Here is a 13,911-nt window from a genome sequence, read left to right on the forward strand (position 1 = left end):
CACAGCTTTTTCCTTAGGAAGAACCCTAATACCTGGCTGATTTACCTTCCTAGGGTTACTGTTAGGCTTGGGCCAAGGACTTTGAAAACCAGGAAGCCCTGTGCTCCAGGCACACTGCAGCTGTTCAAGGCATCCCAAGGGGAGCGCAAAAGTGACACAACTTGGCTGCCTCCACTGCTATTTCCATGAGACCATCCCCAACCTTAGGCTGGTTTTCCTTCCTAGCGTTGAGTTTTGAGTTAGGCCTAGGGTTAGTGTTCTTTTAACCTGAAAGCCCTGAGTTCCAAGAACACAGCAGCTGCGAAGGACTACCCAAGAAGAGCACAAAAGTACCACCACATGCCTGCCTCCACAGCTATTTCCTTGGGGACATCCCTAATTCCTGGCTGATTTGCCTTTCTCGTTGTCGGGTTGGGGTTAGGTAGGCCTTGTGCTAGGATTTTTAAAATCAGGAAGCCCAGAGCTCCAGGCACACTGGAGCTGTGAAAGGCATCCAAAAGGGAGTGCAAAAGTGCCACAACATGGCTGCTTTCACAGCTTTTTCCTTAGGAAGAACCCTAATACCCGGCTGATTTACCTTCCTAGGGTTACTGTTAGGCTTGGGCCAAGGACTTTTAAAACCAGGAAGCCCTGTGCTCCAGGCACACTGCAGCTGTTCAAGGCATCCCAAGGGGAGCGCAAAAGTGACACAACTTGGCTGCCTCCACTGCTATTTCCATGAGACCATCCCCAACCTTAGGCTGGTTTTCCTTCCTAGCGTTGAGGTTTGAGTTAGGCCTAGGGTTAGGGTTCTTTCAACCAGAAAGCCCTGAGTTCCAAGAACACAGCAGCTGCGAAGGACTACCCAAGAAGAGCACAAAAGTACCACCACATGCCTGCCTCCACAGCTATTTCCTTGGGGACATCCCTAATTCCTGGCTGATTTGCCTTTCTCGTCGTCGGGTTGGGGTTAGGTAGGCCTTGTGCTAGGATTTTTAAAATCAGGAAGCCCAGACCTCCAGGCACACTGGAGCTGTGAAAGGCAGCCAAAAGGGATTGCAAAAGTGCCACAACATGGCTGCTTTCACAGCTTTTTCCTTAGGAAGAACCCTAATACCCGGCTGATTTACCTTCCTAGGGTTACTGTTAGGCTTGGGCCAAGGACTTTTAAAACCAGGAAGCCCTGTGCTCCAGGCACACTGCAGCTGTTCAAGGCATCCCAATGGGAGTGCAAAAGTGACACAACTTGGCTGCCTCCACTGCTATTTCCATGAGACCATACCGAATCAGGGGCTGATTTTCCTTCCTAGCGTTGAGGTTTGAGTTAGGCCTAGGGTTAGAGTTTTAAAACCAGAAAGCCCTGAGTTCCAAGAACACAGCAGCTGCGAAGGACTACCCAAGAAGAGCACAAAAGTACCACAACATGCCTGCCTCCACAGCTATTTCCTTGGGGACATCCCTAATTCCTGGCTGATTTGCCTTTCTCGTCGTCGGGTTGGGGTTAGGTAGGCCTTGTGCTAGGATATTTAAAAGCAGGAAACCCAGACCTCCAAGCACACTGGAGCTGTGAAAGGCATCCAAAAGGGAGTGCAAAAGGGCCACAACATGGCTGCTTTCACAGCTTTTTTCTTGGCACCATCACTATACCTTCTCTGATATATCTCCCTAGGGTTAGGGTTAGGGTTCAGCCTAGGGCTAGGATTTTTTGAACCAGGAAGCCCTGTGTTCCAGGCTTACTGTAGCTGCCAAAGGCATCCAAGGGAGCGCAGAAGTGCCACAACATGGCTGCTTTCACAGCTTTTTCCTTAGGAAGAACCCTAATACCCGGCTGATTTACCTTCCTAGGGTTACTGTTAGGCTTGGGCCAAGGACTTTGAAAACCAGGAAGCCCTGTGCTCCAGGCACACTGCAGCTGTTCAAGGCATCCCAAGGGGAGCGCAAAAGTGACACAACTTGGCTGCCTCCACTGCTATTTCCATGAGACCATCCCCAACCTTAGGCTGGTTTTCCTTCCTAGCGTTGAGTTTTGAGTTAGGCCTATGGTTAGTGTTCTTTTAACCTGAAAGCCCTGAGTTCCAAGAACACAGCAGCTGCGAAGGACTACCCAAGAAGAGCACAAAAGTACCACCACATGCCTGCCTCCACAGCTATTTCCTTGGGGACATCCCTAATTCCTGGCTGATACGCCTTTCTCGTTGTCGGGTTGGGGTTAGGTAGGCCTTGTGCTAGGATTTTTAAAATCAGGAAGCCCAGAGCTCCAGGCACACTGGAGCTGTGAAAGGCATCCAAAAGGGAGTGCAAAAGTGCCACAACATGGCTGCTTTCACAGCTTTTTCCTTAGGAAGAACCCTAATACCCGGCTGATTTACCTTCCTAGGGTTACTGTTAGGCTTGGGCCAAGGACTTTTAAAACCAGGAAGCCCTGTGCTCCAGGCACACTGCAGCTGTTCAAGGCATCCCAAGGGGAGCGCAAAAGTGACACAACTTGGCTGCCTCCACTGCTATTTCCATGAGACCATCCCCAACCTTAGGCTGGTTTTCCTTCCTAGCGTTGAGGTTTGAGTTAGGCCTAGGGTTAGGGTTCTTTTAACCTGAAAGCCCTGAGTTCCAAGAATACAGCAGCTGCGAAGGACTACCCAAGAAGAGCACAAAAGTACCACCACATGCCTGCCTCCACAGCTATTTCCTTGGGGACATCCCTAATTCCTGGCTGATTTGCCTTTCTCGTTGTCGGGTTGGGGTTAGGTAGGCCTTGTGCTAGGATTTTTAAAATCAGGAAGCCCAGACCTCCAGGCACACTGGAGCTGTGAAAGGCAGCCAAAAGGGATTGCAAAAGTGCCACAACATGGCTGCTTTCACAGCTTTTTCCTTAGGAAGAACCCTAATACCCGGCTGATTTACCTACCTAGGGTTACTGTTAGGCTTGGGCCAAGGACTTTTAAAACCAGGAAGCCCTGTGCTCCAGGCACACTGCAGCTGTTCAAGGCATCCCAATGGGAGTGCAAAAGTGACACAACTTGGCTGCCTCCACTGCTATTTCCATGAGACCATCCCGAATCATAGGCTGATTTTCCTTCCTAGCGTTGAGGTTTGAGTTAGGCCTAGGGTTAGGGTTCTTTTAACCAGAAAGCCCTGAGTTCCAAGAACACAGCAGCTGCGAAGGACTACCCAAGAAGAGCACAAAAGTACCACAACATGCCTGCCTCCACAGCTATTTCCTTGGGGACATCCCTAATTCCTGGCTGATTTGCCTTTCTCGTCGTCGGGTTGGGGTTAGGTAGGCCTTGTGCTAGGATATTTAAAAGCAGGAAACCCAGACATCCAAGCAAACTGGAGCTGTGAAATGCATCCAAAAGGGAGTGCAAAAGGGCCACAACATGGCTGCTTTCACAGCTTTTTTCTTGGCACCATCACTATACCTTCTCTGATATATCTCCCTAGGGTTAGGGTTAGGGTTCAGCCTAGGGCTAGGATTTTTTGAACCAGGAAGCCCTGTGTTCCAGGCTTACTGTAGCTGCCAAAGGCATCCAAGGGAGCGCAGAAGTGCCACAACATGGCTGCTTTCACAGCTTTTTCCTTAGGAAGAACCCTAATACCCGGCTGATTTACCTTCCTAGGGTTACTGTTAGGCTTGGGCCAAGGACTTTGAAAACCAGGAAGCCCTGTGCTCCAGGCACACTGCAGCTGTTCAAGGCATCCCAAGGGGAGCGCAAAAGTGACACAACTTGGCTGCCTCCACTGCTATTTCCATGAGACCATCCCCAACCTTAGGCTGGTTTTCCTTCCTAGCGTTGAGTTTTGAGTTAGGCCTATGGTTAGTGTTCTTTTAACCTGAAAGCCCTGAGTTCCAAGAACACAGCAGCTGCGAAGGACTACCCAAGAAGAGCACAAAAGTACCACCACATGCCTGCCTCCACAGCTATTTCCTTGGGGACATCCCTAATTCCTGGCTGATACGCCTTTCTCGTTGTCGGGTTGGGGTTAGGTAGGCCTTGTGCTAGGATTTTTAAAATCAGGAAGCCCAGACCTCCAGGCACACTGGAGCTGTGAAAGGCATCCAAAAGGGAGTGCAAAAGTGCCACAACGTGGCTGCTTTCACAGCTTTTTCCTTAGGAAGAACCCTAATCCCCAGCTGATTTACCTTCCTAGGGTTACTGTTAGGCTTGGGCCAAGGACTTTGAAAACCAGGAAGCCCTGTGCTCCAGGCACACTGCAGCTGTTCAAGGCATCCCAAGGGGAGCGCAAAAGTGACACAACTTGGCTGCCTCCACTGCTATTTCCATGAGACCATCCCCAACCTTAGGCTGGTTTTCCTTCCTAGCGTTGAGGTTTGAGTTAGGCCTAGGGTTAGGGTTCTTTCAACCAGAAAGCCCTGAGTTCCAAGAATACAGCAGCTGCGAAGGACTACCCAAGAAGAGCACAAAAGTACCACCACATGCCTGCCTCCACAGCTATTTCCTTGGGGACATCCCTAATTCCTGGCTGATTTGCCTTTCTCGTCGTCGGGTTGGGGTTAGGTAGGCCTTGTGCTAGGATTTTTAAAATCAGGAAGCCCAGACCTCCAGGCACACTGGAGCTGTGAAAGGCAGCCAAAAGGGATTGCAAAAGTGCCACAACATGGCTGCTTTCACAGCTTTTTCCTTAGGAAGAACCCTAATACCCGGCTGATTTACCTTCCTAGGGTTACTGTTAGGCTTGGGCCAAGGACTTTTAAAACCAGGAAGCCCTGTGCTCCAGGCACACTGCAGCTGTTCAAGGCATCCCAATGGGAGTGCAAAAGTGACACAACTTGGCTGCCTCCACTGCTATTTCCATGAGACCATACCGAATCAGGGGCTGATTTTCCTTCCTAGCGTTGAGGTTTGAGTTAGGCCTAGGGTTAGAGTTTTAAAACCAGAAAGCCCTGAGTTCCAAGAACACAGCAGCTGCGAAGGACTACCCAAGAAGAGCACAAAAGTACCACAACATGCCTGCCTCCACAGCTATTTCCTTGGGGACATCCCTAATTCCTGGCTGATTTGCCTTTCTCGTCGTCGGGTTGGGGTTAGGTAGGCCTTGTGCTAGGATATTTAAAAGCAGGAAACCCAGACCTCCAAGCACACTGGAGCTGTGAAAGGCATCCAAAAGGGAGTGCAAAAGGGCCACAACATGGCTGCTTTCACAGCTTTTTTCTTGGCACCATCACTATACCTTCTCTGATATATCTCCCTAGGGTTAGGGTTAGGGTTCAGCCTAGGGCTAGGATTTTTTGAACCAGGAAGCCCTGTGTTCCAGGCTTACTGTAGCTGCCAAAGGCATCCAAGGGAGCGCAGAAGTGCCACAACATGGCTGCTTTCACAGCTTTTTCCTTAGGAAGAACCCTAATACCCGGCTGATTTACCTTCCTAGGGTTACTGTTAGGCTTGGGCCAAGGACTTTGAAAACCAGGAAGCCCTGTGCTCCAGGCACACTGCAGCTGTTCAAGGCATCCCAAGGGGAGCGCAAAAGTGACACAACTTGGCTGCCTCCACTGCTATTTCCATGAGACCATCCCCAACCTTAGGCTGGTTTTCCTTCCTAGCGTTGAGTTTTGAGTTAGGCCTATGGTTAGTGTTCTTTTAACCTGAAAGCCCTGAGTTCCAAGAACACAGCAGCTGCGAAGGACTACCCAAGAAGAGCACAAAAGTACCACCACATGCCTGCCTCCACAGCTATTTCCTTGGGGACATCCCTAATTCCTGGCTGATACGCCTTTCTCGTTGTCGGGTTGGGGTTAGGTAGGCCTTGTGCTAGGATTTTTAAAATCAGGAAGCCCAGAGCTCCAGGCACACTGGAGCTGTGAAAGGCATCCAAAAGGGAGTGCAAAAGTGCCACAACATGGCTGCTTTCACAGCTTTTTCCTTAGGAAGAACCCTAATACCCGGCTGATTTACCTTCCTAGGGTTACTGTTAGGCTTGGGCCAAGGACTTTTAAAACCAGGAAGCCCTGTGCTCCAGGCACACTGCAGCTGTTCAAGGCATCCCAAGGGGAGCGCAAAAGTGACACAACTTGGCTGCCTCCACTGCTATTTCCATGAGACCATCCCCAACCTTAGGCTGGTTTTCCTTCCTAGCGTTGAGGTTTGAGTTAGGCCTAGGGTTAGGGTTCTTTTAACCTGAAAGCCCTGAGTTCCAAGAATACAGCAGCTGCGAAGGACTACCCAAGAAGAGCACAAAAGTACCACCACATGCCTGCCTCCACAGCTATTTCCTTGGGGACATCCCTAATTCCTGGCTGATTTGCCTTTCTCGTTGTCGGGTTGGGGTTAGGTAGGCCTTGTGCTAGGATTTTTAAAATCAGGAAGCCCAGACCTCCAGGCACACTGGAGCTGTGAAAGGCAGCCAAAAGGGATTGCAAAAGTGCCACAACATGGCTGCTTTCACAGCTTTTTCCTTAGGAAGAACCCTAATACCCGGCTGATTTACCTACCTAGGGTTACTGTTAGGCTTGGGCCAAGGACTTTTAAAACCAGGAAGCCCTGTGCTCCAGGCACACTGCAGCTGTTCAAGGCATCCCAATGGGAGTGCAAAAGTGACACAACTTGGCTGCCTCCACTGCTATTTCCATGAGACCATCCCGAATCATAGGCTGATTTTCCTTCCTAGCGTTGAGGTTTGAGTTAGGCCTAGGGTTAGGGTTCTTTTAACCAGAAAGCCCTGAGTTCCAAGAACACAGCAGCTGCGAAGGACTACCCAAGAAGAGCACAAAAGTACCACAACATGCCTGCCTCCACAGCTATTTCCTTGGGGACATCCCTAATTCCTGGCTGATTTGCCTTTCTCGTCGTCGGGTTGGGGTTAGGTAGGCCTTGTGCTAGGATATTTAAAAGCAGGAAACCCAGACATCCAAGCAAACTGGAGCTGTGAAATGCATCCAAAAGGGAGTGCAAAAGGGCCACAACATGGCTGCTTTCACAGCTTTTTTCTTGGCACCATCACTATACCTTCTCTGATATATCTCCCTAGGGTTAGGGTTAGGGTTCAGCCTAGGGCTAGGATTTTTTGAACCAGGAAGCCCTGTGTTCCAGGCTTACTGTAGCTGCCAAAGGCATCCAAGGGAGCGCAGAAGTGCCACAACATGGCTGCTTTCACAGCTTTTTCCTTAGGAAGAACCCTAATACCCGGCTGATTTACCTTCCTAGGGTTACTGTTAGGCTTGGGCCAAGGACTTTGAAAACCAGGAAGCCCTGTGCTCCAGGCACACTGCAGCTGTTCAAGGCATCCCAAGGGGAGCGCAAAAGTGACACAACTTGGCTGCCTCCACTGCTATTTCCATGAGACCATCCCCAACCTTAGGCTGGTTTTCCTTCCTAGCGTTGAGTTTTGAGTTAGGCCTATGGTTAGTGTTCTTTTAACCTGAAAGCCCTGAGTTCCAAGAACACAGCAGCTGCGAAGGACTACCCAAGAAGAGCACAAAAGTACCACCACATGCCTGCCTCCACAGCTATTTCCTTGGGGACATCCCTAATTCCTGGCTGATACGCCTTTCTCGTTGTCGGGTTGGGGTTAGGTAGGCCTTGTGCTAGGATTTTTAAAATCAGGAAGCCCAGACCTCCAGGCACACTGGAGCTGTGAAAGGCATCCAAAAGGGAGTGCAAAAGTGCCACAACGTGGCTGCTTTCACAGCTTTTTCCTTAGGAAGAACCCTAATCCCCAGCTGATTTACCTTCCTAGGGTTACTGTTAGGCTTGGGCCAAGGACTTTGAAAACCAGGAAGCCCTGTGCTCCAGGCACACTGCAGCTGTTCAAGGCATCCCAAGGGGAGCGCAAAAGTGACACAACTTGGCTGCCTCCACTGCTATTTCCATGAGACCATCCCCAACCTTAGGCTGGTTTTCCTTCCTAGCGTTGAGGTTTGAGTTAGGCCTAGGGTTAGGGTTCTTTCAACCAGAAAGCCCTGAGTTCCAAGAATACAGCAGCTGCGAAGGACTACCCAAGAAGAGCACAAAAGTACCACCACATGCCTGCCTCCACAGCTATTTCCTTGGGGACATCCCTAATTCCTGGCTGATTTGCCTTTCTCGTCGTCGGGTTGGGGTTAGGTAGGCCTTGTGCTAGGATTTTTAAAATCAGGAAGCCCAGACCTCCAGGCACACTGGAGCTGTGAAAGGCAGCCAAAAGGGATTGCAAAAGTGCCACAACATGGCTGCTTTCACAGCTTTTTCCTTAGGAAGAACCCTAATACCCGGCTGATTTACCTTCCTAGGGTTACTGTTAGGCTTCGGGCTAGGACTTTTAAAACCAGGAAGCCCTGTGCTCCAGGCACACTGCAGCTGTTCAAGGCATCCCAATGGGAGTGCAAAAGTGACACAACTTGGCTGCCTCCACTGCTATTTCCATGAGACCATCCCGAATCATAGGCTGATTTTCCTTCCTAGCGTTGAGGTTTGAGTTAGGCCTAGGGTTAGAGTTTTTTAACCAGAAAGCCCTGAGTTCCAAGAACACAGCAGCTGCGAAGGACTACCCAAGAAGAGCACAAAAGTACCACAACATGCCTGCCTCCACAGCTATTTCCTTGGGGACATCCCTAATTCCTGGCTGATTTGCCTTTCTCATCGTCGGGTTGGGGTTAGGTAGGCCTTGTGCTAGGATATTTAAAAGCAGGAAACCCAGACATCCAAGCACACTGGAGCTGTGAAATGCATCCAAAAGGGAGTGCAAAAGGGCCACAACATGGCTGCTTTCACAGCTTTTTTCTTGGCACCATCACTATACCTTCTCTGATATATCTCCCTAGGGTTAGGGTTAGGGTTCAGCCTAGGGCTAGGATTTTTTGAACCAGGAAGCCCTGTGTTCCAGGCTTACTGTAGCTGCCAAAGGCATCCAAGGGAGCGCAGAAGTGCCACAACATGGCTGCTTTCACAGCTTTTTCCTTAGGAAGAACCCTAATACCCGGCTGATTTACCTTCCTAGGGTTACTGTTAGGCTTGGGCCAAGGACTTTGAAAACCAGGAAGCCCTGTGCTCCAGGCACACTGCAGCTGTTCAAGGCATCCCAAGGGGAGCGCAAAAGTGACACAACTTGGCTGCCTCCACTGCTATTTCCATGAGACCATCCCCAACCTTAGGCTGGTTTTCCTTCCTAGCGTTGAGTTTTGAGTTAGGCCTATGGTTAGTGTTCTTTTAACCTGAAAGCCCTGAGTTCCAAGAACACAGCAGCTGCGAAGGACTACCCAAGAAGAGCACAAAAGTACCACCACATGCCTGCCTCCACAGCTATTTCCTTGGGGACATCCCTAATTCCTGGCTGATACGCCATTCTCGTTGTCGGGTTGGGGTTAGGTAGGCCTTGTGCTAGGATTTTTAAAATCAGGAAGCCCAGACCTCCAGGCACACTGGAGCTGTGAAAGGCATCCAAAAGGGAGTGCAAAAGTGCCACAACATGGCTGCTTTCACAGCTTTTTCCTTAGGAAGAACCCTAATCCCCAGCTGATTTACCTTCCTAGGGTTACTGTTAGGCTTGGGCCAAGGACTTTGAAAACCAGGAAGCCCTGTGCTCCAGGCACCCTGCAGCTGTTCAAGGCATCCCAAGGGGAGCGCAAAAGTGACACAACTTGGCTGCCTCCACTGCTATTTCCATGAGACCATCCCCAACCTTAGGCTGGTTTTCCTTCCTAGCGTTGAGGTTTGAGTTAGGCCTAGGGTTAGGGTTCTTTCAACCAGAAAGCCCTGAGTTCCAAGAATACAGCAGCTGCGAAGGACTACCCAAGAAGAGCACAAAAGTACCACCACATGCCTGCCTCCACAGCTATTTCCTTGGGGACATCCCTAATTCCTGGCTGATTTGCCTTTCTCGTCGTCGGGTTGGGGTTAGGTAGGCCTTGTGCTAGGATTTTTAAAATCAGGAAGCCCAGACCTCCAGGCACACTGGAGCTGTGAAAGGCAGCCAAAAGGGATTGCAAAAGTGCCACAACATGGCTGCTTTCACAGCTTTTTCCTTAGGAAGAACCCTAATACCCGGCTGATTTACCTTCCTAGGGTTACTGTTAGGCTTCGGCCTAGGACTTTTAAAACCAGGAAGCCCTGTGCTCCAGGCACACTGCAGCTGTTCAAGGCATCCCAATGGGAGTGCAAAAGTGACACAACTTGGCTGCCTCCACTGCTATTTCCATGAGACCATCCCGAATCATAGGCTGATTTTCCTTCCTAGCGTTGAGGTTTGAGTTAGGCCTAGGGTTAGAGTTTTTTAACCAGAAAGCCCTGAGTTCCAAGAACACAGCAGCTGCGAAGGACTACCCAAGAAGAGCACAAAAGTACCACAACATGCCTGCCTCCACAGCTATTTCCTTGGGGACATCCCTAATTCCTGGCTGATTTGCCTTTCTCATCATCGGGTTGGGGTTAGGTAGGCCTTGTGCTAGGATATTTAAAAGCAGGAAACCCAGACCTCCAAGCACACTGGAGCTGTGAAATGCATCCAAAAGGGAGTGCAAAAGGGCCACAACATGGCTGCTTTCACAGCTTTTTTCTGTGCACCAACACTATACCTTCTCTGATATATCTCCCTAGGGTTAGGGTTCAGCCTAGGGCTAGGATTTTTTGAACCAGGAAGCCCTGTGTTCCAGGCTTACTGTAGCTGCCAAAGGCATCCCAAAGGGAGCGCAGAAGTGCCACAACATGGCTGCTTTCACAGCTTTTTCCTTAGGAAGAACCCTAATACCCGGCTGATTTACCTTCCTAGGGTTACTGTTAGGCTTGGGCCAAGGACTTTTAAAACCAGGAAGCCCTGTGCTCCAGGCACCCTGCAGCTGTTCAAGGCATCCCAAGGGGAGCGCAAAAGTGACACAACTTGGCTGCCTCCACTGCTATTTCCATGAGACCATCCTGAACCATAGGCTGATTTTCCTTCCTAGCGTTGAGGTTTGAGTTAGGCCTAGGGTTAGGGTTCTTTCAACCAGAAAGCCCTGAGTTCCAAGAATACAGCAGCTGCGAAGGACTACCCAAGAAGAGCACAAAAGTACCACAACATGCCTGCCTCCCCAGCTATTTCCTTGGGGACATCCCTAATTCCTGGCTGATTTGCCTTTCTCGTCGTCGGGTTGGGGTTAGGTAGGCCTTGTGCTAGGATTTTTAAAATCAGGAAGCCCAGACCTCCAGGCACACTGGAGCTGTGAAAGGCAGCCAAAAGGGAGTGCAAAAGTGCCACAACATGGCTGCTTTCACAGCTTTTTCCTTAGGAAGAACCCTAATACCCGGCTGATTTACCTTCCTAGGGTTACTGTTAGGCTTGGGCCAAGGACTTTTAAAACCAGGAAGCCCTGTGCTCCAGGCACACTGCAGCTGTTCAAGGCATCCCAATGGGAGTGCAAAAGTGACACAACTTGGCTGCCTCCACTGCTATTTCCATGAGACCATCCCGAATCATAGGCTGATTTTCCTTCCTAGCGTTGAGGTTTGAGTTAGGCCTAGGGTTAGAGTTTTAAAACCAGAAAGCCCTGAGTTCCAAGAACACAGCAGCTGCGAAGGACTACCCAAGAAGAGCACAAAAGTACCACAACATGCCTGCCTCCACAGCTATTTCCTTGGGGACATCCCTAATTCCTGGCTGATTTGCCTTTCTCGTCGTCGGGTTGGGGTTAGGTAGGACTTGTGCTAGGATATTTAAAAGCAGGAAACCCAGACCTCCAAGCACACTGGAGCTGTGAAAGGCATCCAAAAGGGAGTGCAAAAGGGCCACAACATGGCTGCTTTCACAGCTTTTTTCTTGGCACCATCACTATACCTTCTCTGATATATCTCCCTAGGGTTAGGGTTAGGGTTCAGCCTAGGGCTAGGATTTTTTGAACCAGGAAGCCCTGTGTTCCAGGCTTACTGTAGCTGCCAAAGGCATCCAAGGGAGCGCAGAAGTGCCACAACATGGCTGCTTTCACAGCTTTTTCCTTAGGAAGAACCCTAATACCCGGCTGATTTACCTTCCTAGGGTTACTGTTAGGCTTGGGCCAAGGACTTTGAAAACCAGGAAGCCCTGTGCTCCAGGCACACTGCAGCTGTTCAAGGCATCCCAAGGGGAGCGCAAAAGTGACACAACTTGGCTGCCTCCACTGCTATTTCCATGAGACCATCCCCAACCTTAGGCTGGTTTTCCTTCCTAGCGTTGAGTTTTGAGTTAGGCCTAGGGTTAGTGTTCTTTTAACCTGAAAGCCCTGAGTTCCAAGAACACAGCAGCTGCGAAGGACTACCCAAGAAGAGCACAAAAGTACCACCACATGCCTGCCTCCACAGCTATTTCCTTGGGGACATCCCTAATTCCTGGCTGATTTGCCTTTCTCGTCGTCGGGTTGGGGTTAGGTAGGCATTGTGCTAGGATATTTAAAAGCAGGAAACCCAGACCTCCAAGCACACTGGAGCTGTGAAATGCATCCAAAAGGGAGTGCAAAAGGGCCACAACATGGCTGCTTTCACAGCTTTTTTCTGTGCACCAACACTATACCTTCTCTGATATATCTCCCTAGGGTTAGGGTTCAGCCTAGGGCTAGGATTTTTTGAACCAGGAAGCCCTGTGTTCCAGGCTTACTGTAGCTGCCAAAGGCATCCCAAAGGGAGAGCAGAAGTGCCACAACATGGCTGCTTTCACAGCTTTTTCCTTAGGAAGAACCCTAATACCCGGCTGATTTACCTTCCTAGGGTTACTGTTAGGCTTGGGCCAAGGACTTTTAAAACCAGGAAGCCCTGTGCTCCAGGCACCCTGCAGCTGTTCAAGGCATCCCAAGGGGAGCGCAAAAGTGACACAACTTGGCTGCCTCCACTGCTATTTCCATGAGACCATCCTGAACCATAGGCTGATTTTCCTTCCTAGCGTTGAGGTTTGAGTTAGGCCTAGGGTTAGGGTTCTTTCAACCAGAAAGCCCTGAGTTCCAAGAATACAGCAGCTGCGAAGGACTACCCAAGAAGAGCACAAAAGTACCACAACATGCCTGCCTCCCCAGCTATTTCATTGGGCACATCCCTAATTCCTGGCTGATTTGCCTTTCTCGTCGTCGGGTTGGGGTTAGGTAGGCCTTGTGCTAGGATTTTTAAAATCAGGAAGCCCAGACCTCCAGGCACACTGGAGCTGTGAAAGGCATCCAAAAGGGAGTGCAAAAGTGCCACAACATGGCTGCTTTCACAGCTTTTTCCTTAGGAAGAACCCTAATACCCGGCTGATTTACCTTCCTAGGGTTACTGTTAGGCTTCGGGCTAGGACTTTTAAAACCAGGAAGCCCTGTGCTCCAGGCACACTGCAGCTGTTCAAGGCATCCCAATGGGAGTGCAAAAGTGACACAACTTGGCTGCCTCCACTGCTATTTCCATGAGACCATCCCCAACCTTAGGCTGATTTTCCTTCCTAGCGTTGAGGTTTGAGTTAGGCCTAGGGTTAGAGTTTTTTAACCAGAAAGCCCTGAGTTCCAAGAACACAGCAGCTGCGAAGGACTACCCAAGAAGAGCACAAAAGTACCACAACATGCCTGCCTCCACAGCTATTTCCTTGGGGACATCCCTAATTCCTGGCTGATTTGCCTTTCTCGTCGTCGGGTTGGGGTTAGGTAGGCCTTGTGCTAGGATATTTAAAAGCAGGAAACCCAGACCTCCAAGCACACTGGAGCTGTGAAATGCATCCAAAAGGGAGTGCAAAAGGGCCACAACATGGCTGCTTTCACAGCTTTTTTCTGTGCACCAACACTATACCTTCTCTGATATATCTCCCTAGGGTTAGGGTTCAGCCTAGGGCTAGGATTTTTTGAACCAGGAAGCCCTGTGTTCCAGGCTTACTGTAGCTGCCAAAGGCATCCCAAAGGGAGCGCAGAAGTGCCACAACATGGCTGCTTTCACAGCTTTTTCCTTAGGAAGAACCCTAATACCCGGCTGATTTACCTTCCTAGGGTTACTGTTAGGCTTGGGCCAAGGACTTTGAAAACCAGGAAGCCCTGTGCTCCAG

The sequence above is a fragment of the Melospiza georgiana genome, chromosome 24 (genome assembly GCF_028018845.1).
Source record: "Melospiza georgiana isolate bMelGeo1 chromosome 24, bMelGeo1.pri, whole genome shotgun sequence".
NCBI lineage: Eukaryota > Metazoa > Chordata > Aves > Passeriformes > Passerellidae > Melospiza > Melospiza georgiana.